Here is a 25116-nt window from a genome sequence, read left to right on the forward strand (position 1 = left end):
ATAAATTTGTAAGTGATGATGAGGGTAGGTTAGAGAAGGGTATGGGTTGAGATGGGGGTAGATGGTTTTTTATAGATGATGTGGGTAGGTTAGGGAAGGGTATGGGTTGAAATGATTTTTAGAGAGAGGTGATGTGGGTAGGTCAGGGAAAAGTATAGGTTGAGATGATTTTTAGAGAGAGGTGATGTGGATAGATGGTTTATTAGAGAAAGGTGATGGGGGTAGGTAGTTGAATGAGGGAGGTGAGTTGGGGTGATGACATATATCTCACCTTGATCATCTTGGGTGATTATTTGATGTAGATAATGGATAGTGGGTAATGGTTTGTGGATTATGGATATGGGTTTGATATGGTTTGGGTTTTGGTGTATTGAGCTTGGGTTTTTGGATGCTTATAGGTTATCTGGGATTGGGTAGGGTATATTTTAAGATGGAATTTTGATGGTAGGTGAGTTTTAGGATTTGGATAATATGGAATTAGGTTTAGGTTTGGAGGTAATGTGAGAAATGATTTTTGGATAATCGAGGGTTTGTGGGCTTTAAGTGGGCTTAGGGTAATTTCAAATTTGGAAGTGGAGCAGTGAAGGGTAGGGAAGGTGGTAGGTATCCCAAGTCTTATTCTAAATTTATTAATCTTTTTGGGGTCTTAGGAATCCTCAGATTGATTGAAATGTCATGTTTGACAAATCGGGTTTTTAGGCCCGTTGGTAAGTTATTTAGAAAATCTAATTTTTTTGGGCCCTTTCGAGTGGGAGACTCGTTCAAATTGTGGTGTCTAACGATGCCCTTCTTTGTAGGAATTGCGTGCAAATAACTACAAATAATAGACTAAATCCCTATTTGTACTGGCTAGAAAATTTTGTAAAAACACGACTTCGAATTACCGATTGAATTAAAGACTTTTGTAGAAAATGACTACTCAAGCACGGGATCTGACAAAGTTTTGCCTTATTAATTCCTTGATCTCGATGGCACGGAGCTCATTTGAGATCTTGGATTTGATGAAAATTTGATGAGTTTTGAAATTCGAGTATTTTTTGTCGTGTTTTAACAAATAGAAGTTGAGTGCAACTTGAAAGGATTTTTGAAATTCTTTTGATTTTTTTATTTTCGTATTTTTTATTTTTTTACTTTTTTGTATTTTTTTTTGTTTTTCCTGATTTTTGTATTTTTCTTGACTTTTGATTTTTTATATTTTTTTCTGATTTTATTTTATTTTTTATTGATTGATCTGTACAGGAAGCATGGATGGAGCTTGGGTCAGGTTCATCTGTTCTTTAAGAATGGATAGCGCAGCATTTGTTTTGTCCATGCATAAAACACGGATGGAATGAAATTCCTCTTATCCGTACTAGTAACACGGACCAGTATGAATTTTAAATGGTTAAAACCTGCGCGCCTCTTCCTTTTTTCACTTTTCTTCTTCTTCTTCGATTTCCCTTCCATTTTCTTGAGGTTATTCTCCATTTTCTTGACTTTTCTCCCTTTCTCTTGAGTTCTTTATTGATTTTGCACTTGCAGGGATCGATTTGCTGCTTGGTATTGCTCGTGCGTTCCCGGGGTGTCGAGGTAACCTTCTTGCCTTTTTTTCCTTGATTTTCTTTTAAGCATTATCTATACTGTTATCTTTTCCTTTTTTTTCCTTTTAGTTTCAAGGACCCTTGTCTTAATTTTGTCTCAGATTTGAAATTCTTTGATCGTATTTTGAGCGTTTTGGTGCCTTAGTGCGATTGAGGTAAGTGCCTTACCTTTTTTTTATTCTTTTGTTGTGATCACTTGTGTTGTATGAGAACCATTGAATGTATTTTGGATTATCAGAATTTTCTGTTCTCCTTTTTGTTTTTTTTTCTGTTATGATGTTGTCTTCGAATGGTCCTTTTTTTATTTTATTTTGCTTGCTTGCTTTCCCATTTTCTCTTTTCATTTTGTGAGACATGATTCATTAGCTTTGAGTTTTGATGGGTGTGAAGGGCATGGTTTAGTGGGGGGTGGAAAATGGTTTGGGTTTGCAATGGTTGGAGGTCGAAGGTTTGTTGATGGTATTTCGGGTGATGGCGTTTGGATTCTTAACATTTGGCGAGTGGATATGGGGTGAATGTGTGTAGATGTTGATGGTGGTAGGCTAGATTTGGGGGGTTTAATGGTGGTTGATGGGGGTGTGGGTACAATGATTTTGAATAGATTGGTTGGGCTCTTTGAATGGTTTATGAATTGGACTAGGTTGGGATGCATGGGGTCAAAGGGATTGCTTGGGAACAAGCAAGACAATTACGGGATTTTAGGAAGGTTTAGGACTGTTACGATAAGGATTTTGGTAAAGGGATTGGTGAGATTATATCCGAGGTTTGAATTTGGTTTGGGTGGTTTTAGTGAGGATTTCGGCAGAGGTGAGATAATTTTCGGGATTTAAATACGGTTTGGGTGATTTTAGTGAGGATTTGGGTATTGTTTAGGGGTTGTTTCGAGTGGGCCTTAGGGTTGATTTTTAGGGATTGTTTGGAGTGAGAAGATAGGGTGGTTTGGGGATTGGATTAGGCGAGAAATGGGACTGTTTAGGGAGAGAAGATAAGATTATTTAGGAATTGTTTGGGTGAGAAGATAAGGCTATTTAGGGACTGGATTAGGCGAGAAAAGGGACTGTTTAGGAAGAGAAGATAAGGTTATTTAGGGACTGTTTAGGTGAGAAGATAGGGCTATTTAGGGTTGGATTAGGCAAGAAATGAAATTGTTTAGGGAGAGAAGATAGGATTATTTTGGGACTATTTGGGTGAGAAGATAGGGTTGTTTAGGGACTGGATTAAAGACTCGTGGGGTCGGATAATAGTGTGATGGTTGTCTTTAAGCGAGATTGATGGAATTGATGGTGGATTTTTATAAAGATGATGATTTTCGAGGTCATTTTGGAGGGATGGTTTTGGGATTGGACTAGGATGAGGGGTTTAGGTAAGTTGACTTTTCCTTCCCCTTTATTAGCATGCTTTTGATTTGGAAATACCGTTTATCGTGCCTTTTTCATGTTATCTTTTAATGTTTCCCATTTATTTTTTGCTTCCTTTTGCTTGTTTGAGAATGACTGTTTTGGATTTATTTCGGATACCCGTGAATTCTTGTATGTAACAGCCATCTTCTCGATAATCCTCTTAATGTTCTTATTGGCTGCCTCGACGGCTCCGTTCATCTTAGGTCTGTAGCGTATCGAGTTGTGATGAGTGATCTGGAAGTCTACGCACATCTTGATCATATCATTGTTCTTGAAGTTTTTAGCGTTGTCAATTACTAGTCTATGGAGAAGTCCATACCGGCAGATGATGTTCTTGACAAACTTCAAGACATTGTTTTTGGTGACATTGGCGTAAGATGCAGCTTCTACCCACTTAGTAAAATAGTCGATAGCAACTAGGATGAAGTGATGCCTAGGTCTTCTAAAATACTGATCATGGAAGTGAGTGTAGCTAGTGCATCTGCGAATTGATTTTTAGCTCTCGGCATGTATGTGAATGAAATCCTGTTAAAGCTTGAGCTTAATTCTTCGAGATACTTATGGTAAGGGATCAATCTCTGCTATCGGGTTTTCCATTCTCCAGTCATCTAATAAACTACTGAGCTTGAATCTCCGAACACATCGATTTCATCTACCTCGAGATCTAGTACTGTTTTCAACTCTGTTATGCATGCTTCGTATTCTGTCTCATTGTTAGAACATTGGAACTTCAATCTGATGCCAATTGGCACGTAGGACCTATCTGGTTTGATCAAGACTACCTCTATTTTGTTCCCTTTCTAATTAGCTGCTCCGTCAAAATTCATTTTCTAGCCTGATTTTTCATCATCATCCTCAATCTCAGTAAATAGTATGACTTCATCGAGGAAGTTCGTATTCAATGATTTGTAATCAAGCAATGGGTGTTTAGCTAGGTGGTGCGATGGCTTGTCCCTTGATAACTTTTTGAGTGACATAGGTGATGTCAAACTCGGATAATAGTAGTTGTCATTTTGATATGTGGCTTGTTAGTGTCTGTTTTTCAAAAAGGTACTTCAGGGGGTCCAATCTGAGGATAAGCATAGTCGAGTAACTGAGTAAATAATGGCGTAGTCGTTGAGATGCCCAGACTAATGTGCAACAAGTCTTCTCAAGTGTCGAATATTTCACTTTGTACTACGTAAACTTCTTGTTGAGGTAATAGATAGCTTGCTCATTTCGCCATGATTCTTCATGTTGTCCTAGTACACATCCCATTAATGTCTCTTGCATTGAGATATACATCAGTAGAGGTCGCCTTAGAGTGGGAGGGACCAAGACTGGTGGATTGAGTAGATATTGCTTAATCTTATCGAATGCTTCCTGACAGTCCTTGTTCCACTTTTTTGACATATCCTTTCTGAGTAGCTTGAAGATTGGCTCACAGATGGGTGTGAGTTGAGCAATGAATCGGTTGATGTATTGTATTCTTTCCAAAAATGCCTTGACATCCCTTTCTGAAACGGTCGCCTTCATCTTGAGAATATATTTGATTTTTACCAAATCTATCTCAATACCTCTTCTACTAACAATGAAACCCAGTAACTTGACCGATGTTGCCCCGAATACACATTTTGTCAAGTTGAGCCTTAAATTGTACTTTCATAGCCTGTCGAATAACTTCTTAAGCTTTACCAAATGATCTTCTATATCGGACTTAGCGATCATGTCGTCTACGTAAACCTCAATTTCCTTATAGGTCATGTCATGGAATAATATGGTCATCGCACATTGATAAGTTGCCCCTGCGTTCTTTAACCTTAATGGCATGACTTTGTAGTGGAAAGTATCCTAGAATGTGATGAATGCGATTTTTCCTAGTCTTCTTCTGCCATTTTTATCTAGTTATAACCTGAGAAGTCGTGAACGAGAACATGTCATGTCCTGTTGTATTATCAACTAGAGTGTCGATGTGTGGTAGTGGAAAGTCATCCTTAGGACTGACCTTGTTCAAGTCCCGATAATCAATACACATGCGTACCTTTTCATTTTTCTTAGGTACTGGGATAATGTTAGCTAACTACTCAGGGTATGTAGAGACTACTAGAAATCTTGCTTCAAATTGCTTTATGACCTCATCCTTGACCTTGAGGGTCCATTCTGACTTCAACTTTCTCAATTTCTACTTGATCGACTTGCTTCCGAAAGTAATTGATAGTTTGTGGAAGACAATATCTATGTCTAACCTAGGCATATCTCTATATGACCATGCAAAGACATCTTGATAATCATGTAGGAGTTCGATCATTTATTCATTTTGTTGTTGTGTCAATAAGGCTCCGATCTTGACGATTCGTGGCTCATCTTCGGTACCAAGATTGACTGAATATGTATCCTCGATGTTTGGTTGAACACCTTTCTCGTGACATTCTACTAAGTCTTTGATTTCTTTAGGCGGATACTCTATTTCGTCCCTAGACTCTTTTTCAATCCCCATGAGGTCAAAGTCGAGTTCAAGGTCAAAATCATACTCATCCCTTTTAAACTCTGTTCTATCTGGTACTCATTTGATTGGGACAAATCCCTTAAAAACTCTTTTATTTTGTTTTTGAAAAATATCCATTTTTGATTTTTTGTTTTTTTGTTTTTTTGTTCTATCCATTTTTTTACAATTTCGAAAGGTTTTTGATTTTTTTTATTTTTGAGATGTTTTTAATTTTTTTTTTATTTTCAAGGAACATTTGTTTTTTTGTTACTTTTTGGATATCTAAAATAAGAAGAACAATCATGCAAATTCATTAGTAAAGATAAGGAGCCCTCAAAACAGTCTTTCTACGAGGATGAGGGCTCATTATGATCTTCGAACAAATTAGATTTGTCTAATGGCATTTTTTTTAGGCCTTAATAGCCTCAAAGGTTAAAGGGAATTATTCCCAGTTGTTCAGGACCTCCCCTTCTTTGATGAGGCAGATGAGGTGGGAAAGTGATTCCTTTGGTGGTTCGGCGATGACCATTACCTCCGGCTGAATGTTATTAGAGTTGGGCAGATTCCCTTTTAAGCTTGGTAAGATGATGACTGTTGTCGAGTCGATACTGATAGGAAAAGATGATTCATTTTTTTTACTTATAGTGACCTCCATGTTTGTAGGTTCTCCCGTTGTCTCTTATAAACTTTCGTTGGAATCCCCATTGAACAGGACATCAATGCTTTCCACGAGGGATAGTTGGGACTCAACAACTGAGTTTTTTTTAATGTGCTGGGATTCGAAACTTACTGTCCTCGACTGTAAAATCCCGAGTTTTCAATTTGTATCTCGAGGAAAATAAATAGTGGAATTTTGAGAAAATCTTGAAAGTGAGACTTAGGTGTTAAACTTTAGGATGTTTCTGATCATTTTTAATAAAATTCGACCTCACCATTGGATTCAAAATGATCGAAAAACATACTTTAGCCTGTAAACACGCTCAAATCCGAATCCGAACATAAAAATCACAAAATCCTTGATTATCGAGTCGGACCAAGCTAAAATAGTGATTTTTTGTTAGAACAAGTATTTTTAAGATTCGATTACACCATGGGGTTCATAACGAAAAATTATTAAACATGGACTATTTATTTGTCATTTTTGAAGATCATGAAGTCGAATTATCATAAAAAAAGAAAATGACATCAATTTTAGGGGTCACCTCAGGTCAAAAATGTAAATTTTTGTTAGAGATAGAATTTATAGAAATTGATTACACCATTAGATCCGGAACGAAAAATTAGGTGAAATAGAGTATCCATTTGTCAGTTTTGGAGTCTGGACGGTTACGTTATTGTCGATCGAAACAATAGGCAAAATATCAATTTTGTCCCAAGATATATATAAATAAAAATTTTTAACTTTTTTCACTTTCACCTTCGTTTTAAACGACCAAAAAACCAGCCAACCTTTTTTTTTTTTTAACTTTGTTTTTTCTTCGATCTTCCACCTCAGATCCCTCTTAAACGACTCGTCATCGGAGACCGACACAGAAGGGAGAAACGTCTACACCTGTGTTCTCTACAAAACTCACCCAACCTCTTTCTATTTCACTTTCTCTTTCACCCCGTATCGTCAAAAATCAGTCGTATATATGTACAGGGGTTTCGAAACTTTGACCTCGGATTTCGCATGTTTCGGGATCAAACTGTCTTCCACCGCAAAAGGGAGAAAGGACGACGGCATCGAGATCTTAAAAACCATCAGGTCAGATTCAAAAATCAGTCACTTCAAAATCTGATCCTTTTCGATTTTCGTGTCATTCACCTTGATTTTTGCGCACACGCTCTATCATGTCGCATAGAGATTGTAAGGAACTCTCAATTTCTATTAGTAATCCTAGATTGTGAAATTTGCATTTAGGATTTTATTAAAAATTGGTGGTGAATTTCCAAAAATATAGAATTCTTTTTGTTAATTTAAATTCACGCCAAAACTTGCATGTTTAATATGTTTAATTGTATTTTATAATAAAAGCATACATAGGTAGGATATCTCACTAGGTTATTTCCGTCAGTTGGGTCCTGTGCACCACTCGGACCCCGTTTTGATTTAAGTTTTGAAAACAAAATTCAATGTTATTGATAAAAAATGAATTTCATAGTTGAAAAAAATGATTTTAATATTCAATGAACTCAAATTGAGTTGATGAATATAAGAAAGTGGATATTTTGTTTGAAATATTGAAAATAGTAAAAAAACTGAAAAAAAAGGTAAAATGTCAGAGTCATACCCGAGGGGTGATTTCTACATTTTACATTGCTGTGTTGTGTGTAGGTTGGTGAATGGATATCCAGGGATAATATTACTGGTTGCATGTTTATTTACTATCTGTTAGCGCGAGGCGCTGTTTACTTTTTCGTTCTGTTATTTATTTTAGGCCGGTTGGCCACATTTGCATGGTAGGAAATTAGATATTCATTCTCAATCTTGTATTGTTAATTTCTCTTTTGTTTTCAAATGAAAATAATATAAATATAAATATATATAGGGTCGGGTTCTTACAACCCCTATTACGACTCACATCACACCGTTTTGTCTTATATGGGAAAAAATGTTTGGAATGAGCTGATTTTTTGTGAGGATGATCTCTATGGTGAGGAGATCATCCTTGCCAAAAATCAGCTCATCCTTGCCAAAAATTGATTTACAAAAATTGGACGGTCTAAAATTTTTCAACTTGTAAACATGGGGATAGAAGTTTCATAATGAGCTGATTTTTGGCAAGGATGATCTCCTCACCATAGAAATCATCCTCACAAAAAATCAGCCCATTCCAAACATTTTTGCCCATATAAAACAAATGGTGAGTCACAATGTGAGTCGTAATAGGGGTCGTAATAACGCTATCCATATATATATATATATATATATATATATATATATATTGTGAGTTGTTAAAGAGTCTGTGAATGTCTAAAGGGATAGTGCGTCATATCATTCGGAGTGGTGTACTATCCTGGGATGTACGGTAAGGACTACCAAGCTCATACGTGGTATGGGACGAGTATTAGAGTGAAGTCACAACTGGAATTCGGGTTTATTCCTCTCTATCTTTATCAGTGAACTTGTAACGTAAAAGTGGTCGTATACGAATAGTTTGTATATTTGGGAATTACATGCACGCCTGATAGGCATAGACGAAGATGATTAGTCAGTGATCACTAACAATCTATAGTAGTTGAATGTTCTGACACATCGAAAAAAGACCCATTGCTTACGGTCACGTCAAACGGCCAGCCTGAACTGGATAAATGGTCAACCAACCGTGGTAAATGTAGCGACCGGCCATAAAATTAGGAACTAAAAGTCAAAAAAGAATTGTAACATCATATCCCGACTGAGAGCGATCCAGTCATGAATCCCAACTCTCTAATTCCAATACTCCACCATAGTGTATTATGTATCTGTTGCCTTATTTTGATATATAAAATTAAATGCATATTTAATTTTTCCAATTGATCAATTAGATTTGTGTGTAAAGAAAATGCTATACTGAGTACTGTTGATTGATGTAATGTCAGCTTTAAAATGTCTAGTTGCTCATCCCTGGCTATATGTACCAGTTTATCGTAATTTCTTCTATAAAACTTTGTATTGTTAAAATGATTCAGTATGCTTATTCATTCATGTTAGAAAGGGTTATTGGTAGAAATTGTGTGTTTTCCTTACTGGGTAACTATTGTTACTCACCCTTTCCTTTTCCATTTTTTAGCCTAAAAGCCTGTAGTTGGAGAGGCAAGCGTAGAACCAACGAGTGTAGATCATCTGGTGGGTCAGATAGACAACCAGAGTTCATCACTGGGTGAGTATTGAGGTTATATCCCCTAGTGGTGTCAGTTCGTCTAGAAGTATTATGGATTCTATATTGAATGTTAGGACTTTTGTTAGAGTAAGGAATTTTTGTGTAATCTTGTATTTTGTTTTCCCTTCCACACTCTTATCTATCGTACGTTATTAGATGTATATAGGCTTCCACTAGTATGATATTTTGTATGTATATATGCAGGATTGTATGTCGTTTATCAGGTGCAGGTTGAACGCCTTGAAATGCTAACATAAACAGAGGAGACCATACCGAAATTTCGAGGTGCCACCTTGTACCTCGGGATCTGACATGGAGATTTGTGTTAGCATTTGCCAGGGTGCCACAGATGGTATTAGAGCATAGTATTAGATCTGTATGGGATACTGATCTATTGTGTTTTGGAGAATTGGCTGATACCATAGATATTAGATCGATAATCATAGAGTGTCACTAGGAATTCAGTATCCGAGCTCATTAGTAGTTCCGTATTGGAATTATGAGTTCTTCCGTGTCTAGAAGTCTATAGAGCCTAGTAAGCTTAGGATAGGATTCTAGGTTTGTTCTATTAGTAATGGAAATGGAGTCCATTACTAAGTTCCAGGCCACGATAGCAATTCATAGTTACGTAGAAGCGGTTTTGGCTTTATTCTCATAAGTGCCTTGTTACGGATAAACACAAGTGAAAGGAGCTAATGAGGCAAAGGTCGAAATGCAATAGAGTCGAGGCAGATTCTGGATCAGACCACTGACCCGATAGTACAATTAATGTCATTGAGGTGACAGATGGCTAAGTCTCATATCAAGTTCAGAGAGGAAATATGAATAATACAACCACCACCACCTCGAAACCAAATGGAAAGAAGACAATTAATATCTAAAAAGAGATAAACAATTACGAAACTGGTAAATTTATAGGAAAAATAACCATACATAAGGAGTGAGATTAAAGACATACCAACTCAATAACCATAGTCTTATTTGATTGACTTTAAATTTTTGGAGAACCCCTCTCTATTATATCTTTAATTCTTTGGACCCCCAAATGGAGGGGTCATTAAAGAAATATCTTACGAACCCTCAACAATTTTGCTTGAAAGGCTGATTGATCGATTTTTTGTTCACATTTTAAAATTAATTTTATTAATGTTTCACTTTACATTATTTAATGATTTATTTATTAATTTTGAAATTTTTAATTATTAAAATTGTGAAATTACCATTTTGCCCTCGGAGAGGATTTTTTACGTTTTAAGTCGTTTTTCTATGTTCCAGGATGTTTTGGAATCAGTTTTTCGTAAGAAATTCAGTGGGAATGTTGGTTTTTGTCATTTATGAAATTTTTTATGTGAAATGGTCATGAATTTTATGAGGGGTATTTTCGTAATTTTGTCAAATTTTGTGAAAATTGGTGAAATGATTTATTTGGTTTCGATTTGTTGTTTTATGTGTTTGAATGGGTTTTCCTAAGCTTAATGTAGACTCTAGGGTTATTTTGATGTTAGGGGTATTTTGGTCATTTTTAGTGATTTTTATCGTGACGCTTCTTTTTGGTTTGCAAGATGATGATTTCTATGTTTCTGGAGTCGTATTTACTTAGCGTAGCGTGGTTTCTAAGTTTTGTCAGTTCGAGATACCTCATCTGGATTTCTGAAACATATCTGGTAACAAAATGAAGCATTGGAATAAACATCCAACATTGGGAACCTTTGCGATCGGGTTGACGAGTTGATTAATCAGGAGAGTGCAAAAATGGGGTGTCTACAGATGCCCCTCTTTGGCAGAGGGTTGAAGCAAACTAGATAGCAAATCTATTTCGGTAGATAGTGCGATATCCGAATGCCAAAGCTAGTGACAGTTCATTTTGCAGTCTGATTTAGCAATTCGTAGGGGCGTTGGGATCCTTGAGCGTAAACTCTCCCCGAACTAAAGGGTTGTCAGGTCCTTGAGCGCGAGCTCTCACTGGCAACGTCAGATCCTTGAATTTTTTTAAAAAAATTCTCTTTGACTGATGTAACAACTGTGCAAGTGTGTGGGCTCAAAATCTGAGATAGATTTCAAAGAGTTTGAATTGGAAATGAGTCAAAAATGAAGTAAATTTAAACTGAGTATAAACAGAGCATAAATCCAAGAAAACCCTTGGCGGTAACTGAGAATAGTTCCGAGAAAACCCTCGGTGGTAACTGAGCATAATTCCAAGAAAACCCTTGGCGGCATCTGAGCATAGTTCCAAGAAAACCCTTGGCGGCATCTGAGCATAGTTCCGAGAAAACCCTCGGCGGCATCTGAGCATAATTCTAAGAAAATCCTTGGCGGCATCTGAGCATAGTTCCGAGAAAACCCTCGGCGGCATCTGAGCATAATTCCAAGAAAACCCTTGGCGGTATCTGAGCATAATTCCAAGAAAACCCTTGGCGGCATCTGAGCATAGTTCCGAGAAAACCCTCGGCGGCATCTGAGCATAATTCCAAGAAAACCCTTGGCGGCATCTGAGCATAGTTCCGAGAAAACCCTCGGCGGCATCTGAGCATAATTCCAAGAAAACCCTCGGCGGCATCTGAGCATAATTCCAAGAAAACCCTTGGCGGCATCTGAGCATAGTTCCGAGAAAACCCTCGGCGGCATCTGAGCATAGTTCCAAGAAAACCCTTGGCGGCATTGAGCATAGTTCCGAGAAAACCCTCGGCGGCATCTGAGCATAATTCCAAGAAAATTCTTAGCGGCATCTGAGGATAGTTCCGAGAAAACCCTCGACGGCATCTGAGCATAGTTCCGAGAAACCCTCGGCGGCATCTGAGCATAATTCCAAGAAAACCCTTGGCGGCATCTGAGCATAGTTCCGAGAAAACCCTCGGCGGCATCTGAGCATAATTCCAAGAAAACCCTTGGCGGCTCTGAGCATAGTTCCGAGAAAACCCTCGGCGGCATCTGGCTGAGTAAAACTGATAACAAAGAAATAAATCTGGGAGAGAAACGATTGAAAATGAATCTGGAAAAGAGTGGTAGAATCTGGGAATGAATAGATTTGGGACAGAATGGATGTCCTATCTCCTATGCATTTGTTTGAACCTCAAGGTTTTATCAAAAAAGTTTTGTAAATTTAAAACCTGAGTTTGAACCTCAAGGGTTTTTTGAAAAACTGCTATCAAGAGGGTAACCTTAAGTTTGGAGTTCTCATTATGTTTTTAGGATTAACATTGCTCAAAAACAAAATGTCCCTAGTTTGACAATAAACATGGCATTGAAAATAATTGAACACATCATTAAAAAATGCCCCTAGTATAAGGGGGGAAATTACATATCTAGAGGAAAATGAAAAAATGCACCTTGTATGAAGGTTTCAAATATTTGATTACCACAAGCGCAATAAAGATCAAACTTTTAATTTTGATTAATTTTATTGAAGATTTTGAGTCAGGCTCAAGAGAACAAAATATTTTCTTTTGAGACTCATCATAGAATTCACCATTCTCTCCATTGGTTCACTTGGGGAAGTAAGAATTTTCAGATCGATCGTAGACAAGATACTTGTGACTTCTGAATCTATGCCTGGTTTAAGCTGAGTATTGAACTGGATTATTCGGATTTCTGATGTTTCAGCTCGAACTGCTCTCAGCTTGGGATTTTCTTCTCTTTTTTTTTTTTTTTTTTTTTTATGCTCTAACTTTTGCCTAGATCGCCTTTCCAGGTTTTTTCAATCTATCGAGCTTGCTCTAACTTTTGCCTAGATCGCATTTTCAGGTTTTCAATCTAGCGAGCTTTTTCTTTTTTCTTGGCTCTGATTGTTGCCAAAGTTGTCCTTTCAGATTTTCAACTTTGCGCGAGCTGCCTTAATTTTTGCCTAAGTCGCCATTTTCGGATTTTCAACTTAGCAGGCTTCATTATTATTATTTTATATATATTATATATATATTATATATATATATATATATATATATATATATATATCTTTTTCTTCTCCTCTGAAATTATAGAATTATTATCTGATCATGCTTTGCTACCCTCCTTGACTTTTTCACACGGTACTTAAGAGGACTTTTATAGGTAGGCTTGGGACTAGGCATAAAAAGAAAGGAATTTTGAGGCTCAAAAACCCAAATGCCCCTTGTGTGGCATTTCATTTAAACTTTTTCTTGAATTTTCTTCCCCATTCTTTTGAATTTTTTGTTTTTAGATTTTTTTCTCATCGGGGAATCTATTTTTTTATTTTGATGTGGTCGGGCCTGAAGTGACTTCTCAGGTTGCCTACGTACCCCAAATTTTTGGGATCAGACCAAAACGTAGTTCGGATTTTTCCCTCCCCTAGGTTAGGTGATCAGGCTAAGAAATAAAAGGCACAATTTTTCTCTTTTTGAACAGGCTGCAAAGGGGTTGAGAAAGGAGATAAAGAATTAGGTAGTAGAAAAATTGATTCGGCCAAAAATGGCCTCCTTAAATGTAGTACCGTTTGATTTGATCAAGGTTGGTTGGTTCTGGTAACTCGATTCCATCATGATCTTGAAGCCTGACAGCTTTTCCTGGTAGTATCTCATTGATGATGTACGGACCTCCCCAATTTGGTTTGAACTTCCCTCTAGGGTCAAAGATAGGTGCCCGATTCTCTTGAAGTACTAAGTCCTCGACTTGTAAGTGACGAACCTTGATCTTCTTATCAAATGCACGGGCAACTCTTCTTTGATAAGCTTGCACGTGATATAAAGCTCTCAGTCGTTTTTCTTCAATCAAATTCAATTCTTCATACCGCTGGCGAACCCAATCTGTTTCTGACAACTGACTTTCCAACAAGACCCTCAGAGATGGAATTTCCATTTCAACTTGTAAGACTGCTTCCATGCCATACACTAAAGAGTAGGGAGTAGCTCCAGTAGAGGATCGAATTGAAGTTCGATATGCCCATAGTGCAAATGACAGTTTTTCAGACCAATCTCGATGTGATTGACACATTTTCCTTATGATAGTTTTAAGATTCTTATTAGCTGCTTCGACTGCTCCATTAGTTTGAGGACGGTAAGGAGATGATTTGTGGTGTGAGATTTTAAACTTTGAACACAAAGTAATAACCTCAACTTTGAAATGTGACCCGTTGTCAGAAATCAGTTCCGAAGGTACCCCGTACCGGCTAATGATGTTCGTTTGGATGAATTTTGCAACTCGAGATGCAGTGAGGACAGCATAAGAGGCAGCTTCGACCCACTTAGTAAAATAATCGATAGCAACTAAAATGTATTCATGCCCATTTGTGCTTTAGAGCGATATTTTACCAATAATGTCGATTCCCCAAACTGAGAATGGCCATGGTGAAGTCAGACCAACTAATCGAGAAGGTGGCACATGTATGAGGTTTGCATGTATTTGGCATTGTGGCTGGCTTGACCATGTGATGACAATCTGTTTCCATCGTAGGCCAGTAGTACCCTTGTCTCATAATTTTCTTAGCTAACATTTTCCCACTCATGTGAGGGCCGCATTCTCCTGAATGTAGTTCAACCATTATATGTTCAGCTTGATCTTCATCGACGCACGACAAATGAATCCCATCATAAGACCTTTTGTACAAACTTCCTGCACACAGGATGAATTAAGATGCTAATCTTAAAAGGGTTTGCCGTTCCTTCCTCGATGCTTCTTCTGGATATTCTTGTTTTTCCAACACCTTTGTAATATCTGTGTGCCATGGTTTTCCATCGGGTAGTCGAGTAGTAATATTGATCTAACAACAATATGCAGGTTTGTTTTTGACTTCAACGGTGATCGGCCTCAATTCTATGCCAGGGGGTAAATGGATCATTGAAGATAGAGTGGCTAACGAGTCAGCAAATCTATTATCTTCCCTTGACACGTGTTGGAATAGAATAGCTTCAAACTTACTCACTAAGTTTAACAAATATTCATGATAAGGCTTCAGCTTTTCGTCTCTAGTCTTCCATTCTTCCAATGACTGGTGTATGACCAAGGCTGAATCCCCAAAGACTTCGATTTCTGTAATGCCCAGATTCAAAGCAGCTTCAAGTCCAGCGATGCATGCCTCATATTCAGCTGTATTATTGGTATTAGAGAAGGTTAACTTAATAGCGATCGGAATGTGGCATCCTTCCGGAGAAAACAGGACTACCCCTATTCCATACCCATTTCGATTGGTAGCTCCATCGAAATACAACTGTCATGTTTGGTTCTGAGGCTCTTCTTCAAAATGTAAGATGTTCTCATCTGGGAACTGATCAATAGGCCTTATTCCTTCTGCTACTGGGTGATCTACCAAGTATTCTGCTACAGCTCTCCCCATGATGGATTTCTGTGTAACGTGTGTGATGTCAAACTCTGATAACAACAATAACCATCGTGCGGTTCTTCCTGTCAGTGCCGATTTCTCGAAAAGATACTTGAGAGGATCCATCCGAGATAACAAGATAATTGAATGAGATAGCATATAGTGTCGAAGTCTCTGAGTAGCCCCAGACCAGTGCTAACCAAGTTTTTTCCAGGCTGAATACTTTCGTTCATACTCTAACATCTTCTTACTGATGTAGTAGATAACCCTTTCTTTGCGAGTATCTTTGTCATACTGTGGCCAGCATGCATCCCATAGCTTCTTCTGTGACTGACAGATAAAGAAGAAGTGGTTCACCCGGTGGGTGGAACCAAAATAGGTGGGTTTAAGAGATAACTCTTTGACTTGGTCGAAGGCCTTTTGACATTGCTCATTCCAAACTGGTTGGTTCATTCTTCTTGAGGAGCTTGAAAATAGGTTCGCAGACGTTGGTGAGTTGAGCGATGAATTTACTGACATACTGGATTCCTGCCTAAAAAACCTCGAATTTGCTTTTCAGTTTTCGGAGGTGGCATATCTTGGATAGCTTTAATCTTCACAGGGTCTACCTCGATCCCTCTTTGACTGACACAAATCCTAACATTTTCCAGAAGTTACTCCAAACACACATTTCTGCGGGTTGAAGCGGAGTTTTATACTTTTGAATCCTCGTGAGAATTTTTCTAAAACAGCAACATGCCCCAGTCGTTCTTTGGACTTGACTATCATATCGTCTACATAGACTTCAACTTCCTTGTGTATCATGTCATGTAGTAGAGTCAAGGCTGCTCTTTGATAAGTGGCTCCGGCATTCTTCAGACAAAAAAAAGGCATAACCTTTGTAGCAAAGGTTCCGCACTGTGTGATAAATGACGTCTTTTGCATATCTTGAGGATCCATTTTTATCTAATTGTACCCCGAAAAACCATCCATGAAGGATAATAAAGCGTGCCCTGCTGTACTATATACTAGAACGTCTATGTGTGGTAAAGGAAAACTATCCTTTGGGCTTGCTTTGTTTAGATCTCTAAAGTCCACACACATCCTGACTTTTCCATCCTTCTTCGGCACCGGGACGACATTGGCAATCCACTCAGGGTATTCTACTACTTCCAAGAATCCAGCGTTAATCTGCTTCGTAACTTCTTCTTTTTTTTTCAGAGTCCATTCCGGTTTCATACGTCGAAGTTTCTGTTTAATGGGTCGAGCAGATCTGGATATAACGGAATCCGATGTTGAACAATGTTGTGCTTATTCCCGGTATATCCTCATAAGACCACGCGAACACGTCTTTGAACTTTCTGAGCAACTCTACTATCCCTTTGCGTTCATCAGGGGATAATGTGATCCCATCCGAATCTCTTGAGGATTTTCTTTTGTTCCGAGATTGATAACCTCTATTTCCTCCATTGGAGGTTGAGCTCGACGTTCATTTTCTCTAGTCAGTAATTTGATTATTTCAGGGGGAGGTTCTTCATCAGAAGATTCTCCCTCCGAAGTCAGATTATTAGTTAAATTATTATTGCGCTCGGGGTAATCAAGAATTTCTTTCATTTCATTAAAAGAAGATGGGGTAACAGGACTCATTGCCAACTTGACAAACTCACTTAACTTAGTAGCAATAGTGGACTTACTTGACTCAACAGAAACAAATGACTCATCTGGCATGTCAGACTGAACAGGACTAAGGGGACTGACAGACTCAGTCTTGACATGCAACACAGGACTAATTACATGATAGCTAGAGAGACACCCTACAACGGGTTTGATTGTAGACTGAGGATTTGGGATCTCCTTCTCAATTGTCAACATCAAGACACTGTGATCTTCAATGAATAACTGGTCGATGTTGAGGGAGTCTAGATTGAACTACCAGTCTTCAATTTTCTTCTCTTTAGCTTCTGTGCTTACTTCCTCTTCAGGCCAATCCATACCAAAGAAGATCTCAAACCCTGGCAGACGAGTACCTGTGATGTGGTCAATGAATGGCTCGGGGAACCCATAGTAACGAAAATCTTCTCTTTCCTTCACGAAATAGCCATTAAGGGTCTTACGATAAGACTTCATTTTGATGAGATCCGTGGTACGTCTTTGCCTTTTCGCAATTGCCTTGTCTCGCTTTGTCTTCCAGTACTGGGCCCAATCTTCATTAGTAAGCTTATATCCTAGCCCAAATGTGCCAATGACCTCTTTAATCACTGGTGCCTCCTTAATACCTTGCTGCTTGCGGCCTAAGCCCATACTAGGGAAAAATCTCATTTTCTTGAATATATTGGCCATATTGCAGTTAGAAGTATTTTCCATTGGAAAATATTCTTTCATGGCTTGATCCCATTGACACTGAGCATATTTTCTCAAACTCGAATCCACTGAACTCTACTCCTTTTGTTCTGGTTGAATCTCAAGCAGCGGCTCATCCTTAGCTTCAATACTATTCATGATCCTACAATTTCAGCATCTCCATGGAGAGTAATTACTAGCCCATCTTTGATAAACTTGACCTTCTGGTGCAGCGTGGAAGGTATGGCTTTGATTTGGTGTAGCCACGGTCTTCCTAATAACAGATTAAAGGAGGACTGGATGTCTATGACCTGAAATTCTGCCAGAAAGTCAGCTATGCCCGTGGACAATCGAAGGTGCAGAATTCCCAGTACGTCCCTTTTAGTGTTATCATAGGCCCTAACCCCTTGATTAGTGGGCTTGAGATCTTCAGTTTTAAACCTAAGGCAAGTGGCGGTCTTCAAAGGGCAAACATTCAATGCACTCCCATTATCGATCAATACCAGAGGTACCCTCATCCCGTTACAGTCAACTGTGATGTGCAGTGGCTTAGTGTGGTTTCTACCTCCTTCCTTTGGGAGATCGGAGTCCGAGAATGACAAGATATTTTCCACATAGGTCGCCCCTACTATGTTAGCTAGCTGATCTGGAGAAGTGGTCGAGGGAGACTTGGGCTGTACTTAATGCTTTGAGAACAGCCTCCCTATGGCAGTGGAAGCCATAAGTAAACCCCAGACTGAGATGTTGGCTCCTGATTTCTTCAGTTGCTTGATCACAGAGTTATCTTCTTCAATATTTTCTGTGATAGGATCTCCTTTTTCTTTTCTTGCCAAAGCTGCCGGATTATCAACACAGAGTTCTTGTGACTTAAAAACTCTTTCCCTTTGAGTCATATGTCTAACTTCATCACAGGAGAGAGGATAAGGTTCATCTTCTTCAGTCAGCACGTATGGATCTTCATCTGTTAAAGGTACAGGGCTTTTTAAGTTCATCTGGGCCAACAGGTAACTGGTGAATGCAGGGCTACTGTATCGAGGTGGGGATAAACAATACGTATCATCTGAGGTTAAATCGAATGGTTCGTAGTTTATGGTGAAAACCTCATCAATCAAGGCTATCCCGGCAAGGGGGTAACTAGGCGGTTTGACTTGAATGGGATGGATGAGAGAAACTGGATCGAATGGCAATGGTGTGTGAGAAACCATGTTAAAAGTTGGTGGAGGTTGATAGGTAGGCAGTGGATTAGTGGTGGCATTCGGTGGGCTAGGGATTGTGACCTTCTTGTTGTCAATCAGGTTTTGAATGGCATGACGTAGGGTAATACATCGATCCGTGTGATGGCCAGAGTTTTGATGGAACTCGCAGAATAAGTTAGAATTGTGTCCAGCTGGCAAGGGATTAGGTAGAGGTCGGGGTTGGATAGGGGTAAGAAGTCCTTTTTTCACCAATTTGTGAAAAGCTACAGTGAGACTCATCCCTAGATTGTAAATTGACGCGGAGTTCGAAGTTGACTTGGGTGAGCCTGGTTACTAGTTCGGACTGGGGGTTGAGCTGGGGTAGCTGATGTGTTGGCTATGTAGACATGGTTGGTGCTAGGTTTAGAACATAGGGTTTTAAGCTTGTTATCCGAGGGGTTTAGAAAGAATCCCAGAGGCAAATGCGTCCTCGAGTTGGCTTCCGGCTTGTAACAAAGACTCAAAAGTAGGGAGATATTGGGCCACTAAGTGCTGAGCATATCCTTGCGAGAGGTTCTTTAGGATAATCGCTACTTGTTCTTTCTCTGACGGTCTATCCCACATTTGGGCAGCCTTGGCCCTCCAACGACTAATGAAATCAGTAAATGTCTCCCCATTTCTCTGCTTAGTCGCCTCTAAATCTCTTCTTGAAGTCTCAATCTCGGTACTGTACTTATACTGATGCCAGAAGGCCTTTGACATGCTCTCCCAGGTGCCCACAGTAACTGGATCCTGAGACATTAGCCAACGTAGTGCTGACCCTGATAAAGTCCTCTGAAACAACAACGTCATATGTTCGTCACTAAGCCCCATAGTGCGCATGTTAGTAACATATACCTTAAGATGTGTTTTTGCACACCCTATACCACTAAACTTGTCCATTTCTGGCATCACGAACTTCTCGGGCAGATGGATTCTAGGGATGCAGTTCAGAGCTTCAATACCTGCTGCAATTTCATCGATGCCTTTTATACTTTTCATAACCGATTCTAACTGAGACATTCTGTTAGCTAACATTGGATTTTCATTAACATATTCTTCATCTCCGTCAAGTTCGAAGACTTCATGTGGACGTCTCTCTTCTACTTTCTTTCCTTTGGATCATTTAGGGATTGCCTGTTGATTCCGAGGTCTGTTCTAGCACTTCTACTTTACCCTTTATACTGGTGATATCATTGGCAAAGGCTGCCAAGATCTTACGGATCTCTGTAAGTTCAGATTCTGAAGCCATCTCTGCTTGTTGACTTGGTACCGTAGCTCGTTCTAACCGACTGGACTTACGACTCCAACTAGGAGGTGGACGCTTGAGTTTGGGCGCAATGATAATCCTATATGACCCCATCAAAGGTAAATTTAGTCAATTTTAGTATTACCCTCTTGATAACATTTTAAGGAATCATTTCATTGAGGTTTGTGCACCAATCCATTCACATAATGAACATTCAAAGAAGAAATCAATATTTATTTGAAAGAAAAAATAGCTTTATTGATTGACAAATAAATGTTCTCATTAAAAACATCTTTCAACAAATTTGACTTGATCTATTTTTTACATGGACGCTTGGCTTTGTCTTGACGGTCATCAGGATTGCTGTCAGGCTTGACCCTCTTGGCTCTAACAACTGGCTCTTTGAATTCTGCTGGTCCGTCTGGATACCCTTAGGTGCACTTGTTCAAGGCTTTCTCAATGAGGTGTACTAACTTTTCAGTTAAAGGCTCGGGAGAAAAGAAAGCTTTGTGTTGAGGTAAGGATAACTCTGTAGGTACATCGTACTGTTCTGGGATTAGATTAGGATGGTAAAAAGATGTTTCTTCTAAACCAATCAGACGGACATAGTATGATCCTTTGGTTCCTAGAACAGGGGGATCAGTCATCCACCAAGGGCACCTAAAATCGATATGACAGGCGAGGCGAGAGTCTAACCATTTGCTCCAAGCTTTGACTGAATTGTGACGCACTAACAGGTTTCTCTTGGAAAAATGTTCTGGGTCATATTCGAGGTTTGAGGGGACCTCTACGATTTTGAGACGATCACAAAGCCACATATAAAGTAGGTAGGGGCTTCCCTTGAAGCTTTCCCGCTCACCATTTTTTATGGCATCTAAACCTGAGAAGGTTTTAGCTAGGATGAGAGGTACTGGGTTGGCTTTCCTTAAGAGCTGAGAGGCTATATCTATGAAGGACTCAGGGATAGTTTGACCATCACTATTGGAGGTCAGTATGTATTGAGCTAGGATTCCTAAGCACAATCGATAGTCTCTAGTGGCTCGCCAAGCTTCGGGTTTTACATTGATAGGGTGACTGCGGGAACGATACGGGCCCAGTAACGGTACTAAGTTTAATCTCCCGTCATTGACTAAGACTTTGGCTTCTTCCTTGGAAATGTTTAGCCCTATGGCGAGTTCACCAGAATATCCGGTCTTCAATGAGGGCCTGACTAGGGGGCCTGAAGTGGATATCCTCATGATGCCGCAATAATCCTCGTGAATAGGGCATAAATGCATGTACCCCATATGGAATATGTGAAGATAGGGGTTCCATCGCTTAGCCATAGCATGTAAGAGGTTCCAGTCGATCTCAAACTCATGGAAGTAAAGAGCACTCCTCAACATGAATCTCCCAAAATTGATCTTCTCTACAGGGTGCATTCCTATGACGGTTGTTTTGACTAACTGTTCGATTGGGTTGTCGCCTGCGACTAGCATCCTGGTTTGACACAAAAGGGTATTTTAGTACTCTTCCAATGGTCCATGTAAAAGATCAATTTTTTATTTTCTTTTGGAAAATCTTATTCTTATGAAAAATATTTTTCGGAAAACATTTTTTTCTCGGAAAGCCTTTTTTCTAGAGAACACTTCTTTTGGAAAACAATCTTTTCTGGAAAATATTTTCTTTCTGTAGATTATTTGAAAATTTGATTTCCATTTTCAATTTAAATGGTTCGACCCACCATGATTGTTGGATCGGGATGGACTGAGTCATTATTGTAAAAGAATGGATTCTTTATTGGGTCGGTGCATCCATTTTAATTTTCAAAAACAACATTTGATCCTTGAGGACAATCATACACTCTGATCTACAACACTCACATACATTCATCAATCAACAGGTTCCAATCAACAAACAACCCGGGAACACCCACGATAAGTTCGAGTCGTGACCTATTGGGAAGGTTTCTAGACTCTAAGCTTACTACGTGCAATGCATTTTTATCTGGCCACCCTTGCCCAAGCACACCTATATACCTTTCGATACGTGGTGACTTGGTTTGATATACCGTATAGGTGATAATCTAAAACCTCAATTCACTTCTCTGAAGCCAAAAATAGCCAGTTTGATCTCCAGTTGAGAGGTGGCGCACAATGCTGAGCAAGGGCCCACTTAAATACCTCTCGTCTAGAATAGACGTAGTCTATCCCCCTCGTACAGTAGGGTACAGCGGGGCAAAATCTGCTTAGGCACCGGTTTTGACCAAGAAGTGCAATTGATATACTTAAATTATCTTTTATACCTACGGGTACGAGTCAGGGGTTGTAGCTATCATAAATGGTTTGGCATCCCACGAGGGGACCGACCACGTACTAGTACTACGTTGGCAATCGGGACATGTGACTGTGTGGCTTACAATAGGTCAAAGGCTCAGGTCGCTCCAGCCTGGGTGCATCAATATACTTTTCAGAATCACCTGATCAGATGGTATCGATGCCCCCAGTTTGATATACCCTAAGGTACATGACTGGAGTTGTGGGTTTCATGAATGACGTCGCATCTCCGAAGAGACCGGGCCACGCATTAGTGCCACGTTGGCTAAATGGGACGTGTAAGTGCACAAAATAGTAAACGTGCATGTGGTGTGTGCAAAACAGGGTGGGGTGTGCCCGGGGCCTTTTTCAAACACGTGGACCCATGGATCCAATCAAACTAATCATTACAAAAGGAATTACATGAATATTTAATCGAAATAAACACCATACCAATCACATGAATATTTAATCAAAATCAACACTATTCAAATCACATGATTGAAAATATACATATCAAGCATATATCCATGTTAAAAGCAAACATTTAATCCGAACTATGTATTTCAATCAAGGGTCATTTTGGATGGTCCAAAATAATTCCGAATTTTAAGGCACATTGGATCGAAGATAAATGGATGATCGCTAGCATGGAGATCTAAAATCAAATAACCCCCTTCCCCCTTTTTTTTTAAAAAAAATCCTGAAGTTTAACCCACAAGTGGATTGTTATTGACACATCATCTTTTGCTAGTATCACCCAAATTTCCATGTAAATCAGTAAATAATTACTATGATCAAAGTAACATTAAAAAGAATTGGAGTGTCAATAACAACTCACATAGAAATCAGAATCGTTCTCTTTTAAACCATAGAGCGGGTTGCTAATTAATCATCTTATTTTTGCCACATTTGCCAAACATCCATGATCTTGTGGGTAAATCATATAAAACAGATGTGCGAGATTTCATCTACCCATAACACGTGAGATCACATTTTTGTTTTCTTTTTTTTCTTTTTTTTTTAAAATGGAAACGAATAGGAAACGAAGTGGCCGGTTGACTCAAACAATTATCAATCTTATCAAGATTGATTTAAACCAACTAGCTCAAAATTCAACTCCAAGTAAGATCGCTTTTGGAACGTGAACCATACAACTAAATCGGGACTCACAAAACTGATTTCAGAAATTTGATTCCATTATAATCTGTAATTTTCTCTCAATCTTCAATATTGTAAGATCTGAAATTTCGAAAAACTGATCAGATAAACGCATTAAAACTTAAACTTTCTGAATCAGACAACCATTAAAACCGAAAATCATTTTTCAAAACATGCTCCAACCGAACCAAAAATCGGAAGTGTGGCGATGAATTTCGGCTGCAAAGAAAAACTCAACCACTGGAAGATGGAAAAGTAGAGAGAACTCAATTGCATCCCACTTATGAATCCTCCTCTCGTGATTTCCAAAATCGGATTTTAAAAAACAATTACACTGCTGCCATTAACGTCTCATTATAGCTTGAGATTGCAGTGGAAACTCTCCACAAACTCTATTGGCCACGGTTTCATTCCCTTTCTTCGTTGAATACAACTTCTTGCTTCCATTTTGAAGACCCAAGAACAGAGGAAGAATCCATGAGTTTTCTGTAAAAAATTTTTCTTTTTTTTCGATGATCCAAGCCATAGATCAATTAGTTCTATAATTTAAACCGATCGGGTAGAATTGTTTCTTCAACAAAATGAGACAAGATACAGAGAGACAGATTTAAAAAAAAAAGTCTCTTCGTTGGGGACGATGAAATAAGATGTAAAACAAAATCTGTGAAAGAACTCACCCTTGAGGACGTTGAAATCGTGTTTAAATCACTTGGGAAGATGATGTGTGAATAGAAAAAAAAATAGTTTTGCTTATTACACACCATTCCATACACACAAACGCTGTTATTGAGTTTGGTGTGTAAACCGAGAGTTAATGCCATTGTTCATGACACACCAACCCAACTTTGTTGACAGAACCTCAAACCGAAGCATTTTCCTCTCCTTTTTTTTTGTTAAAAATTTTTATTTAAAAATTCCCCCTTTGCTGTCAATGTATAGCACCACTTTCCTAACCTCCAAAAAAAATTATTTTATTTTAAAAAACTAATAACACATGTTTTTTTTTATTTTTTTTATTTTTAAAACACAACACTGTCCAATGATTAATGGCACTCACCCTAAAAAAAAATCAAAAATGAAAAAAAATCAAAAATAATAGAGAAAAGAAAACTACACACGTAAAAATTAAACGCCAATGGTCCACCAATCATCATATTATTTTCCATACAACCAACCATTCCGAAATCCTTCATTATTTAGGATCACGTTCGATAACCCTTGATTGACTCACAAGAATAGTATGTCGAAGCCGGATATTTAAAATCAAAACACATGCTCAATAATCGAAAAAAAAAATAACAAAGACGCAAATAATTAATAAA

The 25116-nt window shown here is 38.6% G+C and overlaps 1 long non-coding RNA gene across 1 annotated transcript in view; it reads left to right on the forward strand.

Annotated features, from left to right (window-relative positions):
• Positions 1-2085, forward strand: part of LOC147410618 (uncharacterized) — a 57894-nt gene extending 55809 nt beyond the window's left edge. Inside the window, exons 2-3 of the long non-coding RNA XR_015177182.1 lie at positions 1240-1383; positions 1522-2085. This is a non-coding gene — a long non-coding RNA (uncharacterized LOC147410618). The remainder of the gene's footprint in view (positions 1-1239; positions 1384-1521) is intronic.
• Positions 2086-25116: the final 23031 nt, after the last annotated feature.

Source organism: Akebia trifoliata, chromosome 1 (assembly GCF_017979445.1).
Source record: "Akebia trifoliata isolate Shusen 1 chromosome 1, ASM1797944v1, whole genome shotgun sequence".
Classification (NCBI taxonomy): domain Eukaryota; kingdom Viridiplantae; phylum Streptophyta; class Magnoliopsida; order Ranunculales; family Lardizabalaceae; genus Akebia; species Akebia trifoliata.